The sequence below is a fragment of the Chiloscyllium plagiosum genome, unplaced genomic scaffold (genome assembly GCF_037043375.1).
Source record: "Chiloscyllium plagiosum isolate Xiang-an unplaced genomic scaffold, Cpla_swu_hap1 HiC_scaffold_10, whole genome shotgun sequence".
In the NCBI taxonomy this organism is placed as follows: domain Eukaryota; kingdom Metazoa; phylum Chordata; class Chondrichthyes; order Orectolobiformes; family Hemiscylliidae; genus Chiloscyllium; species Chiloscyllium plagiosum.
Window position 1 is genome coordinate 5601633 of NW_028270148.1, and position 17976 is coordinate 5619608.

At 44.1% G+C, this 17976-nt stretch overlaps 1 pseudogene across 1 annotated transcript in view; it reads left to right on the plus strand.

The window, feature by feature from the left end:
- Positions 1 to 17976, plus strand: part of LOC122552557 (immunoglobulin superfamily member 3-like) — a 162317-nt pseudogene that overhangs the window by 13441 nt on the left and 130900 nt on the right. The window contains exons 2-3 of the transcript XR_015758331.1: positions 15180 to 15530; positions 16955 to 17305. The product of XR_015758331.1 is annotated as an immunoglobulin superfamily member 3-like (transcript). The remainder of the gene's footprint in view (positions 1 to 15179; positions 15531 to 16954; positions 17306 to 17976) is intronic.

Below are 17976 nucleotides of genomic sequence, written 5' to 3' on the forward strand. Positions count from 1 at the left end.
ACGCGATGTGACTTTAATACTTCTGTGTGCCTCCTACTTTCGCTTAGACAGTGGGGGTAAAGCCTTTGGGGGATGGGTAGAAATGGTGAATCATTCTGGGGAATTGTCAAACATCCAAGAGAAATTCTATTTTTTTTGTAGTGGAGGCTATCGAGACCGTACTCGAATGTTTACCCAGTCAGTGTGAACTTGTCTGTGACTGAGTCAACAAACCAAAAACATCACAAACATGAATTATTCTGACCATTACTGCCTGGGAAACCTGACATCTTCCAGCCAGGCTCATGATCCAATGAGTTTACTGTGAGTTTCAGGGTGGATGGGAATCCAGGATAGATATGCCACAATCCCTGGTCACTGGCCAACATCATTGAATTCTCACATCCCAGTTTGACTGCTGGATTGATCTCGTGGAGACTGAAATAAGAACAAGTGTGAACATGCACTAGATTCAGACTTCATTCCAGTTCAGAACCAAAACAGAAATTGGTGAAGAAACTCAGCATGCCTGGCAATATCTGAGGCGAGAGAAATGGTTGTTAACATTTTGAGTCCAATCTGATTTTTCACTACACTGAATTCAAAATATCAACTCTTTTCACTATCTGCAAATACTGAGCCAAACCTGTTGAGATTCTCTGAAACTTGTATTTCAAATTTCCAGCATCTGTCTTCCTTTCCTCTCAAATGATGCTAGTTTGCTGTGTTCTGTGTAACATTACAGTGCAACATGTTTGTTGCTTCAGGAAGCTGAATGAAGAAATGGTGATACCTGATTGTGGATTGTCAGGCAATCTTATCTTGGGACCAAAGTAAACAATATTCAGGACATTGGAGTGCTGTGGGCAATTCCTGAGCGCACACAGAGACACAATGTGGACACCATTTAGAATGAGAGGCCACAGTTTAAGACTAAAGATTAGCAGATTGGAAACAGAAATGAGGAATTGCTTCTCTCATAGTGTCATGAATTTGTGGAATTCACTAATCAGAGAGTGGTGAATATTGGGACATTGCATAAATTTAAGGAAGAAACAGATTTTTAGTTAGAAACATTTCAAAGGCCTATATGTAGTAGACAGTAAAGTGGAGTTGAGGTCAAGATGAGATCATCCATGTTCATGTTCACTGGCAGAGCAGGCTAGATGGGCTGAATTGCTGACTTTTATTCTATGTTGTTGTGGTTCTGTTCGCCGAGCTGGAAGTTTTTGTTGCAAACGTTTCGTCCCCTGGCTAGGCGACATCATCAGTGCTTGGGAGCCTCCTGCGAAGCGCTTCTTTGATGTTTCCTCCGGTGTTTATAGTGGTCTGTCCCTGCCGCTTCCGGTTGTCAGTTTCAGCTGTCCGCTGTAGTGGTTGGTAATGCCATTCATCCACAAACTCCATCAACAAACACATCGACTTGGACCCAATATACCAACCACTACAGCGGACAGCTGAAACTGACAACCGGAAGCGGCAGGGACAGACCACTATAAACACCGGAGGAAACATCAAAGAAGCGCTTCGCAGGAGGCTCCCAAGCACTGATGATGTCGCCTAGCCAGGGGACGAAACGTTTGCAACAAAAACTTCCAGCTCGGCGAACAGAACCACAACAACGAGCACCCGAGCTACAAATCTTCGCACAAACTTATATTCCATGTTCTTCAGAGAGAGGATAGCGCACTATCCCTTTAATTGAATTGCTCATAAAGATTGGCAGTGGGTCTTGCAAGAGGAAGAGTGACTTTGAGGCATTACCGATGAGAATGTCTTGTGTAGAAGCGATGTCCTGTGATACCAGTCACTGACAGGAGAAGGGGATAAGCCACTGTGGATTCACACTGGTATCAATAGTTACCACTGGGTTGCTCATTCCCCAGTGGAAGGAGAATGCAGTTTTTATTTTCCCTGTTGTATGTGCTGTTTCTCTGTTGTTATCCTCCTGAGTTATACTCTGCTGTAAGATAGAGTATAGAACCTTGTGATATTCTTAGGACTGGGAAGAAGGTAGGAGGGAGGACTTCACCAAATGAAAATCACCTTCCAGATAGAGGGACGATAATGGAATTAAGTTCTCTGAAATTTAATGGCAGGCTGAATTTTGCAATACTAAGTTTCAGGAAGCTCAAATTAAGTTCCCCTTTACAAAGAATTTGGCGGTGATTGTACAAAATCTAATTTAAGATACCTGGCTGGATGCTGCCAGCATGTAACAGGCAAGGGTGTGTTCCTGATGGAATCCAGAGAGCAGCCATAACTTTACACATTTTGCTCACACAGGGGCTGGTTGAGATGGGATAGTGATTTCCAAGTAAGCAAGAAGCACAGGTAGCCTGACAGTCTGTAAAGGAGTGTCCAGTCCAAAAGAAAAGAGGATAATTGTGTCTAGCGTATAGTGGTCCCAATAAGACCATAGCCCAAGGACAAACTTTCCTCATTCCTGAAGAAGGGCTTATGCCTGAAACGTCGATTCTCCTGTTCCTTGGATGCTGCCTGACCTGCTGCGCTTTTCCAGCAACACATTTTCAGCAAGGACAGAATTAGACGATTAAGCCCATTGAGTCTGCTCCACCATTTGATCATGGCTGATATGTTTCTAAACCCCATTCTCCTGCCTTCTCCCCGTAACTCTTAATCCCCTCATTAATAAAGAACCTACTGATCTCAAACTTAAATCCACAGCCCTCTGTAGCAATGAGTTCCATTGATCAACCAGCCACTGGCTGAAGAAATTCCTCATTTCAATTCTATAAATCAATCCTCCACCTGAGGCTGTGCTCGGGTCCTCGTCTCTCCTACTTGTGGAAACATCTTCAGGTTCACTCTGTCCAGGTCTCTCAGTATTCTGCAAGTTTCAGTCAAATCCCCTCTCTTCTTTCTTAACTACATTACGTCCAGACTCAGTCCTCAATCGATCCTTATTTGACAAGCCTGGGATAATTCTTATTTAGCTCCTCTGGACTTCATCCAATGGCAGCAGATCTTTGCTTCGATACAGGGTCCAAAACTGCTCACAATATTTCAAATACAGTCTATCTCTCATCTTGTTTTCTAGCCCTCTTGAAATGATTGCCAACATTATGTTTGCCTTCCTAACCAACAATTGACCCTGCATGTCAACCTTAAGGTAATCCTGAACGATGTCCTGAGATTTTTGAGGCTGCCCCACATTTAGGAAATAGTCGATGTCTCTATTCTTCATACCAAAGTGCATAACCTTACACTTTCCAATGCTGTATTCCTTTTGCTACTTCTTTGCCAACTCTCCTGGCCTGTCCAAGCCCTTCTGTAGCTTCCCCACTTCCTCAATATTACCTGTCCCTATCTTTGTGTCATCTGCAAACTTAGTAACAATGCTCTCAGTTCTTGTGTCCAGATTGTTAATGTATAATATGAATAGTTATGATCCCACTACTGACCCTTGTGAAACTCCACTAGTCAAGCTGCCAACCTAAAAAAGACTCCTTAATCATTATTCCCTGCATTCTGCCAGTCAGCCAATCTCTTTCCATGACAGTAAATTGCCCTTAACATCATGGGCTCTTCCATTATTTCAGTCTCCTTTACGACACCTTATCAAAGACCTTTGTAGAAATCCAAATAGATCATGTACAGGAGGTATGGAAGGTGTGAGAATTTCCAGGCTAGTGTGATGGGAGAGGGGAAAGGCCTCATGGGTGGATCTGAACCTTCCACTGTGGGGTCATGGGGTTAGACTGAGGGCACTGAATAGCGGATATCTGTGATCGGAGGGAGTGAGATGTGGGTGGATTGAATTTCAGGGCTGTGGTAGAAATTCACAGGGTGGGGACTCTGTTCCAGAAACAGGAGCTTGGAGAAAGGGGTGGAGGGAGCTGTGTGGATCAGGGCCAGGATGGTATGGGGATGGGAATGAGTGTAGGCTCAAGGGAGAAGAGCAGAATCCGAGAATTGTTACAGCACAGAAGGAGGCCAGTCTGCCCATTGTGTCTGTACCAGCCTGTCAAACTATCATCGTTACCTCGTGCCAATCTCCTCTGTTTTCCCTGTATCCCTGCAGACCATTTCAGACCAAATCAGCAATGAATCTCCTCTTGAAAGGCTCAGGTGAACCTGCCTCCACCACATTTCCAGGCAGGATCACATTTCCTTCTTTTGCAGATCACTTTAAATCTATGCCCCTCTTGTTCTTGTTCCTTTTACAGGCAGAAACACCTTGTCCCTATCTATTCTGTCCAGCCTGATCATGATTTTGAAAGTCTCAATCCCATTTCCTCTCAACCTTCTCTCCAGAGAGAATCGTCCCAATGCCTGCAATCTGCCCTCATCGTTTGAAGTGCCTCATCCCTCAAACTGTTTTTGTAAATCACATCGGCACTTTCTCCCCACTGCAGTCCCATTTTTCCTGTGGTGTGGTGCCCACAATTGTACACAATACTTCAAATGAGGATGAACACGTGCCTTGTACAAGCCAAAACACTACCCTGCTCTTCCACACTCTGTCCCTATTAATAAATCTGAGGACACTGCCTGCATTATAAACTGCTCGCTCCACCTGCCTTGTCACCTCAATAGTCTGTGCACATAAGTACCCAGGTGACCCTGCTCCTGCACCCCCTTTAGAATTGCACCCCCTATTTTAGATTGTCTTTGACTGTCCTTCCGACTTTACATCTTACACTGTCTGCATTGAACCAGTCTGCCACCTGCCTGCCCATTCCACCAACTTGTCAATGTCCCATTGGAGCATTACACTGTATTTCTCACAGTTAACAACTCTTCCAAGTTCTGTGTCATCTGCAAACTTTGTAACTGTGACTTACACACCAAGACCAGATCATTAGTATTGACCAGAAAACAAAGAATCCCAGTAACAACGCCTGAAGAACTCTCTTGCAAACCTCACCCAGCCCAAAAAATATCCATTGATCATTAATTTTTATTTCCTATCACTCAGCCAGTTTTGTATCCACATTGTGACTGTCCCTTTCATATTTATCAATAACAATCCTCAAGTTTATTGTGTAGCACTGTATCTGCTGCCTTCTAGAACTCCTTTTGCACCACATTAGCAGCATTAGCATGAGCATTTCTCCTACCTCTTTGAAAAACTCCAGCAATCTAGTGAGACATCACTTCCCTTTCAGAAATCCATGCTGAGCTTTCAAATCAATCTGCATTTTTCCATTATTAATTCTATCCCAAATAATTGTCACCAAAATTATCTCACCACTTGGGTTAATGTTGGGCTTGTCGTTACAATCTTTCTCAAGCAACGCTGGAATATTTGCAATTATTCAGCCTCTGGCACATCCCCATACCTAGGGAGAACTGTGATTGTGGCCAATCCCCTTGAATTATCTGCCCTCTCGACCTTCAAAATATTCTCAAACCATCCTGGTGCCTTGTCAACATTAAATACAAACAGATTTGAAGGAGACATTGATTATATTTTCCAAGAGAATTAGGGTGTCTGTTCATTGGCCATGCAAAGTTAATAAGAAAGAATTGATAGATACAGATATAAGACAGGAGGTAAGGTGCCATGGAACGGTTATTGCACAAGATAGGAGCTCATAATATTGGGGTAAATATATCAGCATGGATTGGGCGATTAGTGAAAACACAGACAGATTTGGGATGAATGGGTTATTTTGAGGTTGGAATGATGCAGTTAGTGAAATACCACATGGATTAGTCCCAATGCTTCAATTCTTTACCATCTCAGCATTGGACAAGGTTCCTCATGGTAGACTGGTTGGCAAGTTTAGATCTCATGGAATACAGGGAGAACTAACCATTTGGATACAGAAGTGGCTCAAAGGCAGAGGGTGGTGGTAGACGGTGGCTTTTCAGATTGGAGGCCTGTGACCACATGGGTCAGTGCTGGGTCCACTGCTTTTCATCACTTATGTAAATGATTTGGATGTGAACCTAGGACATGTGGTTTATTAGTTTGTAGATGACACCAAAATTGGAGGTGTAGTGGACATCAAAGAAGATTATATTGGAGTACAATGGGATTTTGTTCAGATGGGCCAATGAGCTGAGGAGTGTTAGATCAAGTTTAATTTAGATAAAAGCAAGGTGATACATTTGGAAAGGTAAATCAGGGCAGGACTTATATACTTAATAGTAAGGTCCTGGGGAATGTTGCTGAACAAAGAGACCTTGGAGAGCAGGTTCATAGCTCCTTGAAAGTGGAGTCGCAGATAAATGGGATAATGACGAATGTGTTTGGTATGCTTTCCTTTACTAGTCAGTGCTTTGAGCATTGGAGTTGGGAGGTCATGTTGCGGCTGTACAGGACATTGGTTAGGCCACTATTGAAATACCATGTGCAAGTCTGATCTCCCTGTTTTGGAAGGATATTGTGAAATGTGAAAATGTTCAGAAAAGATTTATAAGGATGTTGGCAAGGTTGGAGGGTTTGAGGTATAGGGACAGGCTGAATAGGCTGGGGTTATTTTCCTGGAGTGTCAGAGGCTGAAGAGTGACCTTACAGAGGTTTATAAAATCGAGGCGCATGGATAGGGTAAATAGACAAGATCTCTTCCCCGGGATAGGGGAGTTCAAAGCTAGAGGGCATAGATTTAGGGTGAAAGGAGACCGAGTTAGAAATGACCGAAGGGACAATTTTTTTCATGCAGAGGTTGGTGTGTGTACAGAGTGAACTGCCACAGATGGAGGCTGGTACAATTACAACATTTACAAACCATCTGGATGGGTATATGAATAGAAAAGCTTTAGAGTGATATGGGCCAAATGCTGACAAATGGGACTAGATTTATTTAGGATATCTGGTTGGTACATTCACATTGGTCTGAAGGGTGTTTCTGTGCTGTATATCTCTCTGACTCTATATACATTCATGAATTAGAGGAGGGAGTAGAGTGCAACATATCCTGATTTCCTAGTGATACTTCAATAGGTAAGAGAGCATGTTGTAATGAGCACAAAAGGAATCTGCAAGGGGATAAATAAGGTGAGTGAGTCGGTGAAACCTTGACCAAATATTAGGTAAATGGAGAGACCCCAAAAAGTATTCAGCACAGAAGGATCTGTGTGTTCTTAATATGAAACAAAATGGAAACAAGCAGGCTCAGTTCGTAATTAACAAGACAAGTGGAATTTTGAGCTTTTTTTGCGAGCGGGGACTGGAGTTTAAAAACAGGGAAGACTTGTGACAACTGCACAGTGTTGCTGAGGCTGCACCTGGAGTACTGCGCACAGTCTTGGTCCCTATATTTAACAAAGAATGGACTGACATGGGAGGCTGTTCAGCGAGTGAATCTCTTTGGTTCCTGGGATGAAGGGGTGACTAATTATTTATGGCTGCACAGGTCAGGGCTTTCTTCATGAGTGTATATGATGTTGCTATGATGATGTGGCCACAATAGAGACGTGGGTTTCTCAGGGGTAGGAATGGTTGCTGGATGTTCCAGGGTTTAGAACATTTAAAAAGAATAGGGAGGGGGGAAAAAGAAGAGTGGGTGTAGCACTGCTAATCAGAGAGGGTATCACAGCTACAGAAGCTTCCATTGTCGAGGAGGGTCTGCCTACCGAGTCAGTATGGGTGGAAATTAGGAACAGTAAGGAAGTAGTCACCTCATTAGGGGTTTACTACAGGCCCCCCAGTAGCAGCAGGGAGATTGAAGAAAGCATAGGTCGGCAGATTTTGGAAAAGTGTGATTGTAGTAGGGTTATTGTAATGGGTGAATTTAATTTTCCCAATATTGATTGGAACCTCCTTCGAGCAGATGGTTTGGAAGGAGCTGTTTTTGTAAGGTGTTATGGAGGGTTTCCTAACTCAGTATGTTGACAGGCCGATGAGGGGAAAGGCCATTTTGGATTTGGTGCTTGGCAATGAGCCCAGGCAGGTGTTAGATCTTGCGGTGGGAGAGCATTTTGCTGATAATGACCACAACTGCCTCACATTCTACATAGCTATGGAGGAGGAGAGAAGCAGGCATAATGGGAGGATATTTAATTAGGGAAAAGGAAATTGTTACTATCAGACGTGAGTTGGGAAGCATGGACTGGGAGCAATTGTTCCATGGAAAGGGCACTATAGACATGTGGAGACTGTTTAAGGAACAGTTGTTGCAAGTGATGCATAAATGTGTTCCTCTGAGACAGGCAAGAAGGGATAAGATAAAGGAACCTTGGATGACGAGAGCGGAGGAGCTTCTCGTCAAAAGAAAGAAGCCAGCCCACATAAGGTGGAGGAAGCAAGGGTCTTGCTCAGCTCTAGAGGATTACAGGAAGGTGATGAAGGAGCTCAAAAATGGTCTGAGGAGAGCCAGGAGGGGGCACGAGAAAGGCTTGGCAGGAAGGATTAGGGAGAATCCAAAGGCATTTTACACGTATGTGCGGAATAAGAGAATGATCAAAAAAAGAGTAGGGCTGATCAGGGATAGCATAGGGAACTTGTATATGGAGTCTGAGGAGGTAGGGGAAGCCCTAAATGAGTTTCTTGTTTTTTTCTTTACTAAAGAAAAGAACCTTGTAGTGAATGAAACCATTGAGGAGCAGGTAAGCATGCTAGAATGGATAGAGATTGAGGAAGCTGATGTGCTGAAAATTTTGAAAAACATTAAGATTGACAAGTCGCCAGGGCCAGACCAGATTTGTCCTAGGCTGCTTTGGGAAGCGAGAAATGTGATTGCTTCGCCACTTGCGATGATCTTTGCATCCTCGCTCTCCACCAGAGTCACACCTGAGGACTGGAGGGAGGCAAATGTAATTCCTCTCTTCAAGAAAGGAAATGGGGAAATCCCTGGCAATTACAGACCAGTCAGTCTCACGTCTGTCGTCTGCAAGGTGTTAGAAAGGATTCTGAGGGATAGGATTTATGACCATCTGGAAGAGCATGGCTTGATTAAATGCAGTCAACGTGGCTTTGTGAGCGGCAGGTCATGTCTCACAAACCTTATTGAGTTCTTTGAGGATGTTACTAGACAAGTTGATGAGGGTCGAGCTGTGGATGTGATGTATATGGACTTCAGCAAGGCATTTGATAAGGTTCCCCATGGTAGGCTCGTTCAGAAGGTCAGGAGGAATGAAATAGAGGGAAATTTAGCTGTCTGGATACAGAATTGGCTGGTCGACAGAAGACAGCGAGTGGTAGTGGAAGGGAAGTATTCTGCCTGGAAGTCAGTGGTGAGTGGTGTTCCACAGGGCTCTGTTCTTGGGCCTCTACTCCTTGTAATTTTTATTAATGACTTGGATGAGGAGATTGAAGGATGGATTAGCAAGTTTGCAGACGACACAAAGATTGGAGGTGTCGTTGACAGTATAGAGGACTGTTGTAGGCTGCAGCGTGACATTGACAGGATGCAGAGATGAGCTGAGAGGTGGCAGATGGAGTTCAACCTGGATAAATGTGAAGTGATGCATTTTGGAAGGTCGAACTTGAAAGTTGAGTACAGGATTAAAGACAGGATTCTTGGCAGTATGGAGGAACAGAGGGATCTTGGTGTGCAGGTACATAGATCCCTTAAAATGGCCACCCAAGTGGACAGGGTTGTTAAGAAAGCATATGGTGTTTTGGCTTTCATTAACAGGGGATTGAGTTTAAGAGTCATGAGATCTTGTTGCAGCTCTATAAAACTTTGGTTAGACTGCACTTGGAATACTGTGTCCAGTTCTGGTCGCCCTATTATAGGAAAGATGTGGTTGCTTTGGAGAGGGTCCAGAGGAGGTTTATCAGGATTCTGCCTGGAATGGAGGGCTTATTTTACGAAGAGAGGTTGACTGAGCTCGGACTTTTTTCATTGGAGAAAAGGAGGATAAGAGGGGACCTAATTGAGGTATACAAGATAATGAGAGGCATAGAAAGAGTTGATAGCCAGAGACTTTTTCCCAGGGCAGAAATGGCTAACACGAGGGGTCATAGTTTTAAGCTTTTTGGCGGAAAGTATAGAGGGGATGTCAGAGGCGAGTTCTTTATGCAGAGAGTTGAGAGCATGGAATGAGTTGCCAGCAGCAGTTGTGGAAGCGAGCTCACTGGGGATATTTAAGAGACTGCTGGACATGCATATGGTCACAGATATTTGAGGGTTCGTACATTAGGTTTACCTTACGTGAGGATCAATAGTCGGCACAACATTATGGACTGAAGGGCCTGCTCTGTGCTGTACTGTTCTATGTTCTATAGAAGAATGCAGTCTGACCCTACTGAGACATGAGGAAGTTTGATAGGGTGGATACTGGGAATCTTGAACAAGGGGACACAGTTTCAGAATAAGGGTCACTCATTTAAAACTGAGATAGGGAGCAATTTCCTCTCACAGAAGGGAGTGAATGTCTGGAATTCCCAACACTAAAGTTGTGGTAGATAGTTCAATGAAAGGATTTAAAGAGGAGAGAGGTGGATTTTTGAAATATCAAGGAATTGAAGAATTGAGAAGTTGGCATGAGTGGGGAGTTGAGGCCTGGAGCAGACAAACCCTGATCTTGAATAATGGGACAACCTTTAGGGGCTGAATGGCCTACTCCTGTTCCTATTTCTGAGGATCTTATGTCTGTGGACCTGCTTTCTTTCTTTTCAGTGTTGGTGGTGTCCCATTTGAGGAATGATTGAATTTGTGATCTTGCTGCCCATGAACTCCTGGTCATTCTCCTCAAACTAGTCTTGATAATTCTTACTGGACAGCCCCCAGGTCTCTGCTCAGCAGCTGTTTCTGATGGATTTAGGGGTAGATCAGTTAGTGTGGATATTCTGTGGTCCCTGTTCATTCACCATCACCGCGTTGACTGTGAGATGCTGACTGATTAGGTCTTCCTTCACAAAGTCCTCAAGTCCATCAATACTGTATTTCCTCTGGGAGCATTTCCGTCTTTCCTCTGACACGGTCCTTGCATTTCCTTTGGCAGTGGATCTGTATTTCCAGTAACACTGAGAGTCATACAGCACGAAAACAGACCCTTCAGTCCAACTACTCCATGCTGACCAGAATCCCAAATAAACTAAACCCACATGCCTGAGCTTGGCCCATATCCCTCGAAACAATTTTTTATTCATAAGCTTGTCCAAATGTCTTTGAAATGTTGTAACTGTACCCACATTCACAATTTTCTCTGAAAGTTTATTCCACACAGACCACTCTCTGTACAAAACAGTTGCCCCTCGTAATTATACCAGTCTTCACCACTACCACTGGAAGTTCATTCCATACATGGACCACCATCTGACTGAAACATTGCCCATTAGGTCAGAATTAGAATCCATACAGTGTGGAAATAGGCCCTTGAAGAATCCCATGAAGAATAATCCACCCAGACTCATTCCCCTATATTTATCCCTGACTAGTGCACCACACTAGTGCACCTGGCCTACACATCCCTGAACAATTATGGGCAAATTAGCACGGTCATTTCACCTAACTTGCACATCTTTAGATTGTGGGAGGAAGCCAGAGCATCTGGAGGAAACCCACACCAACACGGGAGAATGTGCAAACGCCACACAGTCACCCAAGGTGGCATCGAACCCAGGTCCCTGGCACTGAGGCAGCAGTGCTCACCACTGAGCCACCATGTCACCCTAACTAAACAGTCCCTTTTAACTCTTTCCACTCTCACCTTAACCTGATGCCTTTAGTTCTGGACTCCCTGCTCTGGGAAAAAGACCTTGTCTATTTACCAGACCCATGCCCCTCATGATTTTATAAACCTCTATAAGGTTACCCTTCAGCCTCCAACATTCCTGGGAAAATAGCCCCAGCCTAATCAGCCTCTGCCAATAGCTCAAATCTTCCAATCCTGGCAACATTCTTGTAAATCTCTTCTGAACACTTTCAAGTTTCACAACATCTTTCCTGTAGCAGGGAGACCAGAACTGAATGCAGTATTTCAAACATGGCCTAACCAACATCCTGTATAGCTACCACATGACCTCCAACTGCTATATTCAACTCACTGAACAATAGATTAATTTGAATCCAGTGGTTTGTATCTCATGTATGATTCTTCTTTTTTTGTTCACTACAGCCTCAAGACCTGTTATTCATGTATTGTTCCCTAATCCTACCAAACTTGGTCTTTCACTTGAACAGGAAAATAATGACTCAGAATACTCGTTATCACACTTTTGAAAGCCTCCCACTTACCTGACTTCCTTTTACTTACAAATCGTCTACTCCAATCAATTTTTGAAATTTCTTGTTTCATTCCATTAAAATTTGCCTTAGAACATAGAACATTACTCCAATTAAAATCTTTAAATTTTGTGAAAAGGCTTATCCTTTTCCATAATTATTTTAATCAAATAGAATTATAATCACTCAATCAAAGTGTTCCTTTACTATCACTTCAGTCTTTTCCCTGTCTTATTACCCAAGAGAAGGTCAAGTAATGCTACTTATCTAGTTGGAACATTTATATATTGGTAAAGAAAACTTTCATGAATACATTACCAAAATTCTTCATGATCCAAATCTTTAATGCTCTGCTGGGCCCAGGTAATTTGTGGAAAATTAAAATCACCCACAATTTCGATCTAATTATTCTTACACGTATCTGAGATCTCTCAACACATTTGTTCCACAATTTTCTTCTGACTACATAGGGGCTGGGGGTGGTGCTAAAGTCCAATCCTATAAAGGTCATTATCCCTTTTATATTTCTAATTTTAACCCATATACTTTCAGTGGATGATTTTTCAGAAATATCTTCTCTAGTTACAGCAATAACATTCCTGTATTTCCTTGGGCAGTGTCTCTGTATTTACTCTGGGGGTGTTTTTGTTGCTGCTGCCAGTTTCAGGCCAGGCTTATGGAGATGGTAGACTGGATTCAGAGATGTGTCATCTAATATTTGTCAGCATGTGTCCTGGGGTGGGTGATGCCAGCAATAGACACTAGACAATAGGTGCAGGAGTCGGCCATTCTGCCCTTTGAGCCTGCACCACCATTCAATATGATTATGGCTGATCATCCTTAATCAGTATCCTGTTCCTGCCTTATCTCCATAACTCTTGATTCCACTATCCTTGAGAGCTCTCTCCAACTCTTTCTTAAATGAATCCAGAGACTGGGCCTCCACTGCCCTCTGGGGCAGAGCATTCCACACAGCCACCACTCTCTGGGTGAAGAAGTTTCTCCTCATCTCTGTCCTAAATGGTCCATCCCGTATTTTTAACTGTGTCCTCTGGTTCGGCACTCACCCATCAGCAGAAACATGTTTCCTGCCACCAGAGTGTCCAATCCTTTAATAATCTTATATGTCTCAATCAGATCCCCTCTCCGTCTTCTAAACTCAAAGGTATACAAGCCCAGTTGCTCCAGTCTTTCAGTGTAAGGGAGTCCTACCATTTCAGGAATTGACCTCGTGAACCTACGCTGCACTCCCTCAATAGCCAGAATGTCTTTCCTCAAATTTAGAGACCAGAACTGCACACAGTACTCCAGGTGGGGTCTCACCAGGGCATCCTTGCAGCCCATCACCAGTTGGATAATGTGCACAAGCAGATGCCAGTGCCTGGAACAGGCTGTTTGCCATGAAGTCTCGTATTTGTCTCTTTGACAAAGTAAGGCACATGTTATCACCAGGCTACATTCACCTAATTTAGTCAGGAGGAGGACTCTGTTGCTATTTGCCTTCCCCACTCCTTCCTTGCCAGTCGGGCTTCTCCAGACTGAAAGTCATTGATGAAGCAGCTGAAGCTGGTTGGGCCTTAGGGCGAGAGGGAGCTGCACTGCTCCTGGCTGAGCTCACCCTGCTCTTCATTTGGAGGTTTTACTCATCCACCACAACAGGAACCATTCACTAACCCACACCTCCTCTGACCCCTCCCAAGTGTTGCAGCCCTCAAGCCCTCGATCGTATGTCTCTCAGATGACCCAGTCCAAGTGTAATGAGGCAGACTTGATTTAGGAGCCTAAGATCAAGGAACCCCCAAGGAACCAGTGACCATGATACGATCAAATTCACATGGCAGTTTGAGAGGGAGATGATTGAATCAGCTGAGTAAAGGTAACAACAAAGACATGAAGGAGGAGCTGACTGGAGTTGATTGGAAAGAAAGCCCATCAGGGAAAGTGCTGGAACAGCAACAGCAAGAGTTTCTGAGCTTAATTTTGGAGGCACAGCATACATTCATCCATAGGAAGAAGAAACATACTAAGAGGAGGAAGTCAGCGACAGCATAAAAGCAAAATTAAAATGGGGTTAACAATTAGTGAGAAGCCTGTAAAAAACAGCTGATGTTAATCATAAAAGCAATGTGGGGAGGGAGGATGAAATATGAGAGTAAGCTAGCTAGTACATAGAACATACAACTGTACAGCACAACAATGGGCCCTTCGGCCCATCATGTTGCACCAAACATGATGTCAAATTAAACTAATCCCTTCTGTCTGCCCTCCATTCCTTGTATTTCATGTGCTTCTCTAAAAGTTCCTCAGTAATTAATCAATAATAAGCCCCTTATTAATATAGAAGAAGATTGCAAGAATTTTGTTTTAGATATCTAAAAGGAGAGAGAGAAGCAAGGATGGTCATGCACCATGAGGCTGGGGATGTAATAAAGGGAGACGAAGAAATGGCAGAGGAATTGACTAGACAGCTTGTATCAATGAAAGACACCAGCAGCACACCAGAGCTTCAACAGAATCAGGGCAGAGGGGTGAGTGTCATCATTAAGGAAAAGGTGCTGGGGAAGTGGAAAGGTTTGAAAGTGGATAAATTACCCGCACCAGATGGACAATACCTCAGGGTTCTGAAAGAGATAGCTGAGGAGAATGAAGAGGCATTGATGGTGATCATTCAGGAATCACAGGAGTCAGGGACGATCCCAGTGGACTAGAAAATCACTAATGTAACACCCCTGTGTTTCTTAATGAGTAAGGGGATCAAGAATTATAGGGAGAAGGCAGAATATTGGGTTTGCTCTGCCATTTGATCATTGTTAATATGTTTCTCAATCCCAGCGGACCGAATGGCCTTATTCTGCTCCCTTTTATTCATGGTCTTATCTGAGTCCCACTCCAATAGCCTTGAGCACAAAATATTCTCTGAAGCTGTCAGTTAGTACAATGTCTCGTGAAAGAACAAAGCTCAGGAGTTGTCTAAAACAATTTGGTTTCTGATTAGTGACTGGAATCCACAACAACTATTGATTATAGCCACGAGATTTTATCACGACTTTGTTTTCAGGTGATTATTTTTTAGGTTTCTTATCTGTTCTGATCTCAATTATTTTCTATTCACAGGTCAGGATACAAGGTCAGTTCTTATCCAATCTCCTAAAACAGTGACAGTGAATCATGGTGGGACAGTAACATTTCACTGTGATTTGCGAAGCAGTAATGTCGATTACACCGTGGACAAATATGATGTACACTGGCACCATTCCCGACACGGGCCAGTTGTATTGACACATTTTGCAGGCGGTGGTGTTCACCGATTGAGAGGATTCTCTGAGCGGTTTCAGCTTTCCAGAGAAGTAACCAGTAACAGCTACATTCTGACCATCAGAGAGCTGCAGCTCAGTGACACCAATACCTACATCTGTCAGATTTGGGGGACAGTATTTGGGAAAGGGACCCAGCTGAATGTGACCAGTAAGTATTCTCTAATACAATATTGATTTGATTCCCAGTGACTTGACCATGAAAGCAACCTGTTTAATTTAACATTTTATAAACTTTGTAACAGACCCAGGCTTGGACTCTCAAACCCCTCCACAAGCTCTTGGCCATTCAACCCCGGGTTCTCAGCCCATTCCCTCCCAAACCCTGTCCCCAGCAGAAGCAGCACAGTCAGCTCACTGCCCTGGATCACAGACCATTCCCCTGGCTCCTGCCAGTCAGTCAGGGAGTGACAGGTAGGGAGTGACAATGAGGGAATGATAGATAGGGAGTGATAGAGAGAGAGAGAGGGAGAGATAGACAGGGATTGACAGAGAGGAAGTGATAGGGAGTGACAGGGAGGGAGCAGGTGACAGGGAGGGAGTGAGAGAGGGAGTGACAGAGGGTACGAGTGACAGAGAGGGGGTGAATTTCAGTGAAATGTAAAGAATCACGTGCAGTCACTTTAGCAGCTGCTGTTAAAAGGAAAGTATATCAGGTCAGCATGAGAGTTCACTGCTGGGAGGGTAAAGAGTCAGATGGGTAAAGGTAAATACGATGCCAGGTGGGGAGAGTGCCAGATAAGAAGGGTGCCATCTTATTAGGTTACAAACTGGAAATGTGTTCGGCTGCCATGAACATAAAGGGCCAGGTGAGTAATGTGTAACTGGGTCAGGGCGAGAGTGACAGGTGGTAGTGGGCCCCGTGGGTAGAGGATTCAGATGTAGAGTTGGGGAAAAGAGAACAGATGCAGGAAATGGGGGAAATGGGTTGGGGAAGAGCAGGGGAAATGGGCCAGGATCCAAGGGGGTCAGGTTTCAGGTTCTGTGCTGGGAGGTATTGGGGATCTGGGGCTGCATGAGGTCAGAATGTGGACTGCTGAATAGTTACTCAGTCAGTAGATTATGTGCTTAATATTCCAATTTTTCACAGATAGTTGAGGAGAATGTTGAGGCATTGGTGGTGACCATTCAGGAATCACAGAAATCAGGGAGGGTTGCAGAGGATAGAAAAATCACTAATGTAACACCCTTGTGATAGACAGATTCTTAATGAGTAAGGGGATCAAGGATTATAGGATGAAGGCAGGAAAATGGGAATGAGAAACACATCAGCAATGATCGAATGGTAGAACAGATTCAATGGACCGAATGGCCTTATTCTGCTCCTCTATTTTCATGGTCTTATTGTGAGTCCCACTCCACAGCCTTGAGCACAAAATACTCTCTGAAGCTGTCGGTTAGTACAAGGCAAAGTGAAAGAATAAAGATCAGGAATGGTCTAAAAGAATCTGTTTCTAATTAATGAGAATCCACAACTACTGATAAAATCCAGGCGATTTTGTCACGGCTTTGTTTCCAAGTGCTTACTTTTGAGGTTTCTCATCTGTCCTGATCTCTGTAATTTTCTATTCACAGATCGAGATACATGGCCAGTGCTTATCCAATCTCCTGAAGCAGTGTCAGTGCCTGAGGGTGGGACAGTGACATTTCACTGTGATTTGCGAAGCAGCAATGTCAATTACACTGTGGACATATACACTGCACACTGGCACCATTCCCGACACGGGTCGATCATATTGACACATTTTGCAGGCGGCGGTGTTTCCCGATCGAGAGGATTCTCTGAGCGGTTTCAGCTTTCCAGAAATGTGACCAGTAACAGCTTCATTCTGACCATCAGAGAGCTGCAGCTCAGTGACACCAATACCTACATCTGTGAGATTTGGGGGAAAGTCTTTGGGAAAGGGACCCGGCTGAATGTGACCAGTAAGTTTTCTCTAATACAATATTGATTTGATTGCCAGTGATTTCACCATGGAAGCACCTTGTTTAAATGTACATTTTATAAACTTTGTAACAGACCCAGTCCCGGACTCTCAACCCCCATCCACAGCCTCTTGGCACCTTCCCCGGTTCCTCAGCCCATTCCCTCCTAAACCCTGGCCCCAGCAGAAGCAGCGCAGTCAGCTCACTACCCTGGATCACAGACCATTCCCTTGGCTCCTGCCAGTCAGTCAGGGAGTGACAGGGAGGGGGTGAATTTCAGTGAAATGTAAAGAATCACACGCAGCCACTTTAGCAACTGCTGTCAAAAGGTAAGTACATCAGGTCAGTATGAGGGTTCACTGCTGGGAGGGCAAGGAGTCAGATAGGTAAAGGTAAAAAGGATGCCAGGTGGGGAGACTGCCAGATAAGAAGGGTGCCATCTTATTAGGTTACTAATTGGAAAGTGTTTGGCTGCCATGTCCATAAGGGGCCAGGTGAGTAGTGTGTAACTGGGTCAGGGCGAGGGTGACAGGTGGTAGTGGGCCCCTTGGGAAGAGGATTCGGATGAAGAGTGGGGAAAAGAGAACTGATGCAGGGAATGGGGGAAGTGGTTTGGGGAAGAGAAGGGGTAATGAGCTAGGATCCAAGGGGGTCAGGTTTCAGGTTCTGTG